Here is a 9882-nt window from a genome sequence, read left to right on the forward strand (position 1 = left end):
ATAAACTTTGTTCCTTTATTCTTAACAGGAATATCTTATTAACAGGCAGGTGGATGCGACTACCCTCAGAACGTGTTGGTCTGCATCCCAATACGCTAACAAATTTAGCAATACGGCAGACCGATGCTGAAAAGGAAGTAAAATAGACTTTACTCTATAAAAATATGTTCGACTACCGTAGTCCGTGTAATTAAATGTAAAAGATATTGGAAGTAGCCTATGAACCGATCATAAACTAAATATAATAATGTTTGTGTGTGTCGCGCAAACTCATTTCTGGGATTATTTATTGTAATGGTACATTTAATGTGAAGTGGTTTCGATGCATATCAGCTTTTTTGATTGAGTTTGCCCCACCAATATTGTCATGTTCAAATCTCAGACCCGGCTCACAGCACAGAGCTGGTGAGGTGAAGGATTGAGGGTGAACCCCACGGATGGTGTGAGGTCCAGATCATCCTCTGTTACTCCAGGAGGAGGAGAGAAATGAAAGCGCTGCAGGAGGGAGGTGAAGAAGAGGAAGAGCTCCATCCTGGCCAGACTCTCCCCCAGACACACCCTACGACCTGCGAGAGACCAAAGATACAGAAAATAGCATGAAGTCTGTCCAAAAGGCTATCAGAATTGTTCTTCTTCCAATGAAATTATGTGTTATATAATGAAGTTAATATACCTGCAGAGAAGGCCATGAAGGCGCCCCTCTTGACAAATCTTCTGTGCTCATCCAGAAAGTGGGAGGGGTTAAAGGTGTGGGGGCTCTCCCATTCGCTATCGTCCTGTAGGACCGACGTCAGTAGAGGAATCACAGACGTCCCCTGCAGTAAGGGTGAAGCATAGGACCCCTTATTTTCAGAGTAAAAGTGATGAAACTTGGTTTAATAAATGTGCACACTCAAAAGGAGTGGATTGCCACTGCAGGCAGAAATATATACTTACAGCATGCCCACACTCCAATAATGTGTTGTGATCTGGATGCCGTCTTTTTGCATCCCCCAAATGTGGAACCTTACCGATATCATGGATGGTGGTTTGAGAACATTCCAAGATTTGAAAGATACATTACCAGGTAACTTATTTTTTCTATATTTACAACTGAAGTCAGCTATGCTGGTCTACGGAGTCTCTTGGGAAACCCAACTACCAAACCATCCAGTGATGGATTTATTAATACATTATCTGGGCTCCCAAATGGACTGATCTCTATAATATATAAACTTTTGGAAAGCTCATATTCTGACCTAGCCATTAAAACAGTATGGTCCACAGATCTAATTCAATCTGAACAATCCTTTAACTGGAACAGAATATAGATGTCACGTATACTCCCTCTCCGGCGCTGGGTCACCAGGCTGCTCATTATTACACACACAAACCTGTCACCATCATTACGCGCACCAGCACTCACCTGGACACCATCACCTGCCTGATTACCTTCCATATATCACTCCCTTTGGTTCCTTCCCCAGGCGTTGTTTCTGTTTCAGTTTCATGTCTGTGCATTGTTCGTTCTTGTTTTATAATATGTTTCGTTTATTGATTAAATGATTCACTCCCTGAACTTGCTTCCCGACTCCCAGCGCACTTGTTACAATAGAAAATATGACCTTGGCATCCTGTACTCCCACCCATCAATGTATACAGGCGGGGTGGGAGGCATGGTTTCCAGGTGGGGAAGGAGGATGCGGGCGGGTGGATAGGGACTGAAGGGGGGAATGGATTGGGCTTCTCTTTGTATGCATTTATTTTATTGTTTTTTGAACCTGTAACCTCCCTTCAGAAAAAAAGAAGACAATATGAAATTGGTCACAAAATAAACAGAGATTTGGATATCCAGGTATCTGACCTTTTTGATGAAATATCCCTGTAAGGTGACATCTCGGCTGGTGGTGTGAGGGATGGACATGGGTACAATGTTGGCCAGTCTCTGGGTCTCATGGATCACTGCATCAGTGTAGGGCAGGTTCATCCTGTCCTCTGCTAAGGGCTGACGACTTCCTAAAACCCTGCTGATCTCTTCCTGGACCTGGTCTGAGACAGAAAGGAGGGAGGGTTGGAGTTAATACCGTGAAATGTACACTGAGTATACAAACAAAAACACCTGCTCTTATTTCCATGACAGACTGATCAGGTGAAAGCTATGATCCCTTATTGATGTCTCTTCTTAAATCCACTTCAATCCGTGTAAATGAAGGGGTTAACAAGGGATTTTTAAGCCTGAAGAATATTTAGACTTTATTTAACTAGGCAAGTCAGTTAAGAACAAATTCTTATTTACAATGACGGCCTACCAAAAGGCCTCCTGCGGGGACGGGGGCTGGGATTTAAAATAAGTAAAATATAAATACAGGACAACACACACCACAACGAGAGAACACAACACTACATAAAGAGAAACCTAAGACAACACAGCATGGTAGCAGCACAAAACATGGTACTAACATTATTGGGCACAGACAACAGCACAAAGGGCAAGGTAGAGACAACACATCATGCAGAGCAGCCACTGTCAGTAAGACTGTCTTTGAATGAAGAGATTGAGATAAAACTGTCCAGTTTGAGTGTTTGTTGCAGCTCGTTCCAGTCACAGCTTGTTCCAGTCACAGCGAACTGAAAAGATGATCAACCCAGGAATATATGCGCTTTGAGGACCTTTAACAGAATGTGACTGGCAGAACGGGTGTTGTATGTGGAGGATGAGGCCTGCAGGAGATATCTCAGATAGGGGGGAGTGAGGCTTAAGAGGGTTTTACAAATAAAGGTCAACCAGTGGGTCTTGCGACATGGATTGTGTATGCGTTCCATTCAGAGAGTGAATGGGCAAGACAAAAGATTTAAGTGCCTTTGAATGGGGTATGGTGAATGTGCCAAGCGCCTCGATTTGTGTCAAGAACTGCAGCGCAGCTGGGTTTTTCACACTCAACAGTTTCCCGTGTGTATCAAGAATGGTCCACCACCCAAAGGACATCCAGCCAACTTGACAACTGTGGAAAGCATTGGATTCAACATGGACCAGCATCTCTGGGATGCTTTCGACACCTTCTAGAGTCCATGCACCAACGAATTGAGGCTGTTCTGAGGAAGATGTTCCTCAGTTAACCTTTAACCTTCATTAACCAAGCCATCCTTATGTAGTTTCATAATATATTCTTCAATCTGGCTCTTTGCCAATGTTTATAACTTGTAACACCATGAGTGCTTTACTGTTTCATGTCTGTGTGTCACAGGTGGCACATTAATTGTGGAGGACGGGCTCATAGTAATGGCTGGAACGGAATCGAACACATGGTTTCCATATTTTTGATACCACTCCATTCCAGCCATTATTTTGAGCCGTCAACCCCTCAGCAGCCTCCTGTGGTGTGTGTGCGTGAATGCATTTTGTGTTTATATCAATCCTTACCTTGTATATGGGGGTACTTGGCCATTAGCAGCAGACCCCAGCGCAGGGTTGTCCCGGTGGTGTCGGTACCAGCACCAAACAGGTTACCAACACTAAATACCAGGTTGTCGTCATGGTAGAAAGAATCCATATTGCCAGATTCCTAACAGAAACAGACCCGCAGATGACATGAGTTATGTACAGTCAGTCTTCCCTCAAACCTTAGCCAAGAGGTTGCTTGCTGTTTTAGTCTGGGTTTCTTTACAACACTTTGACATCAGCTGATGTAAAAAGGGCTTTATAAATACATTTGATTGAAAAAGCAGAGCATCTATTTATCACGGACAGTCCTCTTCAAATCTTTACAATCATTGAATCAATATGTTCTGACCATGAGAGTTTACAATCTAAAATAACACCAAGTAACAGCCACACCATTGATTACCAGATTCAGCTGAAGTCCAGAACTTAGGGAATGATTTGTATCAATACAATGCTTCATTTTGGAGATGTTCAGGACCAGTTTATTATTGGCAACCCATTCTCAAACTGACTGCAGCTCTTTGTTTAGTGTTGCAGTGATTTCACTAGCTGTGATTGCTGACGGGTTGAATCATCAGCATACATGGACACAGGCTTTGTTTAATGCCAGTGGCAGGTCATAAAAATAGAAAAGAGTAGAGGGCCAAGAGAGGTGCCATGCAGTACACCACACTTGACATGTTTAACATTAGAGAAGCTTCCATTAAAGAAAACCCTTTGGGTTCATTAGATAGATAGCTCTGATTCCACAATATGGCAGAGGTTGAAAAGCCATAACACATAGCATTTTCAACACGTTATGGTCACTAATATTAAAGGCTACCCTGAAATCTTTATATTATACATTTCTTTCAACCAATCATCAGTCATTTGTGCCAGTGCATGTCCAGTGGCCTTCTCTATAAGCATGCCAAAAGTCTTCATTTGTTTACAGCGAAATAGCATTGCATTTGGTCAAACACCATTTTTTCCAACAGTTTGCTAAAAGCTGGCAGTGAGCTGATAGGTTGGCTGTTAGACCCAGGCCTGAGGACAAACACTTCTCTCTGCTCAGATTAAAGACATGACAGGTTTCAATCCCAGGAGGTTTGTCATTATTGATCGACAATCATTTCTTCACCTCACCTTCAGCCAGTCAGATGTGCAGCCAGACTTATTAGCCACTCCTTTTGCCCCATCTCTTGCAACCATACAGTTTTTCAATTCCTCATCAATCCATGGAGCCAGTTTCTTAAAAAGGTACATGTTTAACAATAACTAGAAGAAGCAATTTCATAAATGCATCAAGTGCAGCGTCTGGATGCTCCTTATTAATCACATCAGACCAACAAATATTTTTTAACATCAACCACATAAGAGTCACAGCAAAATGTTTTTGTTTTTTAAATTCTTAAAACTGCATTATTGATTAAGGGCTTGTAAGTACGCATTTCACTCTAAGGTCTACACCGGTTGTATTCGGCATGTGACAAATACAATTTCATTTGAATTGAAAATTGTTCGTATGATCTCATACACTATTTTAGTCCCATCTTTTATTATTATTAACCATGACGGTGTACCCCGGCCAAACCCTAACAATGCTGGCCGAATTGTGCGTCGCCCTATGGGACTCCAATCAAGGCCGGTTGTGCCTGGAATCGAACCAGGGTCTTTAGTGATGCCTCTAGCACTGAGATGCAGTGCCTTAGACCTCTGTGCCACTCGGGAGCCCCCATCAAGCATTTCACACACATTATCTAGATACTGACAGAACTTGGTGGCCTATAGGAGCTACACTAAAATAGGCTTTAGAGGCAGGTGAACCTGCAACCACAACACTTCAATAACACTTGACATGAGATCCTCTCTAAGCATTACAGGGATATGGCTCTGAATATGTACAGCAACAACTCCCCCATAGGCATTCCTGTGTCTTCTGTAGATGTTATATCATTGTATTGCTAATGATGTATCAAATGAATTATCTACATGAGTCTCATAAATGGCTAATATATGAATATATATCTGATGTTAGCAAGTTATTAATTGTATTAACCTTATTTCTAAGGCTACATATATTAAAACGTCTTATGGGCACGGTAGCGTCCAACCTGGCCAACATCCAGTGAAAATGCAGAGCGCCAAATTCAAATAAATTACTATAAAAATTTAACTTTCATGAAATCACACATTCAATATACCAAATTAAAGCTACACTTGTTGTGCATCCAGCCAACGTGTCAGATTTCAAAAATGCTTTACGGCGAATGCAAACAATGCTCTTATCTGAGGATAGCACCCCAGCTAACAATCACAGACCATGATATTTCAACCTTGCAGGCGCGACACAAAACGCAGAAATAAAGATGTAATTCATGCCTTACCTTTGACGAGCTTCTTCTGTTGGCACTCCAATATGTCCCATAAACATCACAAATGGTCCTTTTGCTCGATTAATTCCATCGATATATATCCAAAATGTCCATTTATTTGGCGTGTTTGATCCCGAAAAACACTGGTTCCAACTTGCACAACATGACTACAAAATATCTCAAAAGTTACCTGTAAGCGTTGTCCAAACATTTCAAACTACTTTTAGGTAACTTTAGGTATTTTTTTATGTAAATAATCGATAAAATTGAAGACGGGATGATCTGTGTTCAATACAGGAGGAAAACAATGTGCTTTCTGGTCACGCGCCTCTAACAAACAGTACACTTCACTGGAGCCTCATTCTGAACATGGCTACTTCTTCATTTCTCAAAGGAAAAACCTCAACCAATTTCTAAAGACTGTTGACATCCAGTGGAAGCGATAGGAACTGCAGGAAGGTCCCTTAGAAATCTGGATTCCCAATGAAACCCATTGAAAAGAGTGACCTCAAAAAAAAACTATTCTGAATGGTTTGTCCTCTGGGTTTTGCCTGCCAAATAAGTTCTGTTATAGTCACAGACATGATTCAAACAGTTTTAGAAACTTCAGAGTGTTTTCTATTAATATGCATATGTTAGCATCTGGGACTGAGTAGGAGGCAGTTTACACTGGGCATGCTTTTCATCCAAACGTGAAAATGCTGCACCCTATCCTAGAGAAGTTAATCCAGCCGTTGTGTCAGATTTCAAAAAGGCTTTATGGCGAAACCATACCATGCGATTATCTGAGGACAGCGCCCCGCATACAAACACATGAAAAACATATTTCAACCAGGCAGGTGCGACACGAAAGTCAGAAATAGCGATATAAAAAATGCCTTACCTTTGATGACGATCTTCTGTTGGCACTCCAAAAGGTTCCAGTTACATCACAAATGGTCCTTTTGTTCGATAAAGTCCTTCTTTATATCCATAAAAACTCAGTTTAGCTGGCGCGCTTCAGTCAATAATCCACCCAGTTCCCTCCATCAAAATGCATACAAAATGAATCCCAAACGTTACTAATAAACTTTTCCAAACAAGTCAAACAACGTTTATAATCAAAACTTAGGTACCCTAATTCGTAAATAAACAATAACATTTAAGATGGAGAATCGTTAGTATTTACCGGAGAAAAATACCAAAGAACGTGCTCTCTTCCACGCGCTTGGAAACACTACAGCCAAAATGGGAGCCACCTAGAAAAACTAACATTTCTGGCAAATTTTTCCAAAAACCAGCATGAAAGTCTTTCTAAAGACTGTTGACATCTAGTGGAAGCCCTAGGAACTGCAATCTGGGAGGACTTATAATAAAAGTGTTAGCCATTGAAAATAGTGGTAGGCTGAATTTCTTTTTTTGGGGATAGATTGTCCTCGGGTTTCGCCTGCCATATCAGTTCTGTTATACTCACAGACATAATTTTAACAGTTTTTGAAACTTTAGAGTGTTTTCTATCCAAATGTACCTATACAATTATATGCATATCCTAGCTTCTGGGCCTGAGTACTTTGGGCACGCTTTTCATCCGGACGTCAAAATACTGCCCCCTACCGAAGAGAGGTTAATATGGGCTATTTTTTTGCCATTTCCTGTGTAGCTTATCAGAGATAGACATAATATGGAAAATAACAATACAGCAAAAAAAAAAAGATAATCAACACAATCTTTTAAATCAGCTTGAGGAACTGTTTTAGTGTTTGAGTCTGAGTTTACATGTGATTCTACTGATACAGAGAACTAGTTAGATCCTCCCTCAGCTGGCATTCAGTCATACTGGTTGAATCAACATTTTCCACGTCATTTTAATTAAATTATGTTGAATCAACGTCGAATAGATGTTGAATTGACGTCTGTGCCCAGTGGGATGTTAATGTTGGACAACTGAAGTTAGTTGTGTTCTTCGGCAGTAAAGTGAACCACAAGGTGGTGTAATAAGTATTATAAAGCCGATAGTTTGGTTCCTGGATACTGATTGTCCGAATGTCTTGGAACTTCGACAATATACCACAGGTGTGATGCAAAATTACTTCGTTACTGTTCTAATTATGTTGGTAACAAGTTTATAACACCAGCAAGGCACCTCTGGGTTTTGTGGAATATGCCCAATATGCCCAAGGACTGTATACAGACACTGCACTTCGCGTCATGCAGTGCCTTAGCTGTGGGTAAATTGACCATATACCACACCCCCCTCGGACCTTATTGATTATTCTATTCTGTACAGTTATGCTGAGCAATATTAATGCAACACTTTGTTATGAATGAGTGAGATGCAGATTCTGCATGAAGTCTTCATACCTCCAGGGTCTGCTTTCGGACAAGGAACCGAGTCCACAAAGCCTCTACACATCTGAGGGTTCAGAGTCTCCTTCAGGACCCTCACCAGCTTTGTCACCTCCAGCTTCATATCAGCAATATTCTTTTTCAGACGTGTCAGGTTGTTTATCCACGGACCCAACCAGGGGAAACATGTTGTACATCTACACAGAGATTCAGGTAGAATACGCATAAAACAATATTATATTAATTATAACATAACACACCACAACTATGATTAGATTAATTAAATACAAATGTGAAACACATATGCATAAATGTGTAATTATTAGTTGTTAGCACCAATAGTGATATTCAATATCGATAAGAGCGAGGCATATTGTAATGTCGGTTTATTATTTTTACTATTCTGTAAAAAGAACACATTACTTTTCCTGCATACACAAAACCCTCTAACAGACCTCACAGGCTCTCAATTTAGCATATTTAATTAATTGCCTGTTGATGGTCCTATTATATAGGCCTCCCTAACTAACCAGTTTGAATACAATATTATAATACCAGAATATTCACGCCTGGCCCAACGGACAACCTGCAAACAGTTGTCTGAACCTCAAAGAGCCATGGAAGTGAACAGAAAAGTGAACATACACAGTTGTAATATATTTTATACAAACCGCTACGATATGGAATGACAAAAATGGTACTGATATTGATATCATTTTGTATATCGGTGCCCATCACTAGTGATTATGTAACCATATTATATATAATAATTACAATGATATAATTAATTGTACAAAATATTTTAGCCATTTAGCAGACACTCTATCCAGAGCGATATTCACAGTTAGTGCATTCATCTTAAGATAGCTTGGTGGACAACCACATATCACAGGCATAGTAAGTACACTTTTCTCATAAAGTAGTTATCGAGCAAAGTCAGAGCTAGAAAGATGGGGGTGTTATTTAAGATACTCTTTGAAGAGGTAGGGTTTCAGACCCTTTTGGAAGATGGGTAGGGCTCTGCTGTCCTAGCTTCAGGGGGAAGCTGGTTCCACCATTAGTGTGCCAGGACAGAGAAGAGCTTGGACTGGGCTATGAGGATTTTATTTGATATATTACACGTATACATCATGAATATTGTATAAAATGATTTATAAGCAGCTTAGTAATGGGTTATAAGCTGTACAATAATGGTTTAGAATAAGTTTACTGGCACATCAAGTAAAGTTTAAATGAGTATGTTCATTTTAAATTTGCAAGAATTCATAACAGGTGTTCTGTTTCCTAGTTTTATTGATTGCACTGAGACAGACAATTTTTATTTAGAAAATACAGTAAAAACAAAATGGTCTGAATAAGCAGACTGTACCTGAATTGATGCAGAACCTGTTAGGCGTATACTCTCATTGGCCCTGTCCGCCATGCCTGTGAATAGGGGGTCAGTGTATTCAAACCTGCTGCCATAGACAATGGCCGAGATTATGTTGGAGACGGCATAAAGCACAGGCTGTGCTGTGTCAAATGCCTTACCTGTAACAGACAAAACATCTAATTCATTACAAAATAAGCTTTCCAGAACTCACACAATAACTTAGCAAGCCAATTAGCTATTTACTAATAATGTGGTTAAAAATAGCCGGATTTTTAACCAGGCAATTAAGTCTAGGCAACCCATATAAACATCATACTACTTCTACTACTAGCGTAGAGATACTGATTCTCTTACCCTCATGTTTTTCCAATACTTCAATCAGGTAGTGAATTTCCTCTAAGATTTTCTCC

At 40.3% G+C, this 9882-nt stretch overlaps 1 pseudogene; it reads right to left on the reverse strand.

The window, feature by feature from the left end:
- Positions 1-220: 220 nt before the first annotated feature.
- LOC120041566 lies at positions 221-9878 on the reverse strand (annotated as a pseudogene).
- Positions 9879-9882: the final 4 nt, after the last annotated feature.

The sequence above is a fragment of the Salvelinus namaycush genome, unplaced genomic scaffold (genome assembly GCF_016432855.1).
Source record: "Salvelinus namaycush isolate Seneca unplaced genomic scaffold, SaNama_1.0 Scaffold477, whole genome shotgun sequence".
Classification (NCBI taxonomy): Eukaryota; Metazoa; Chordata; class Actinopteri; order Salmoniformes; family Salmonidae; genus Salvelinus; species Salvelinus namaycush.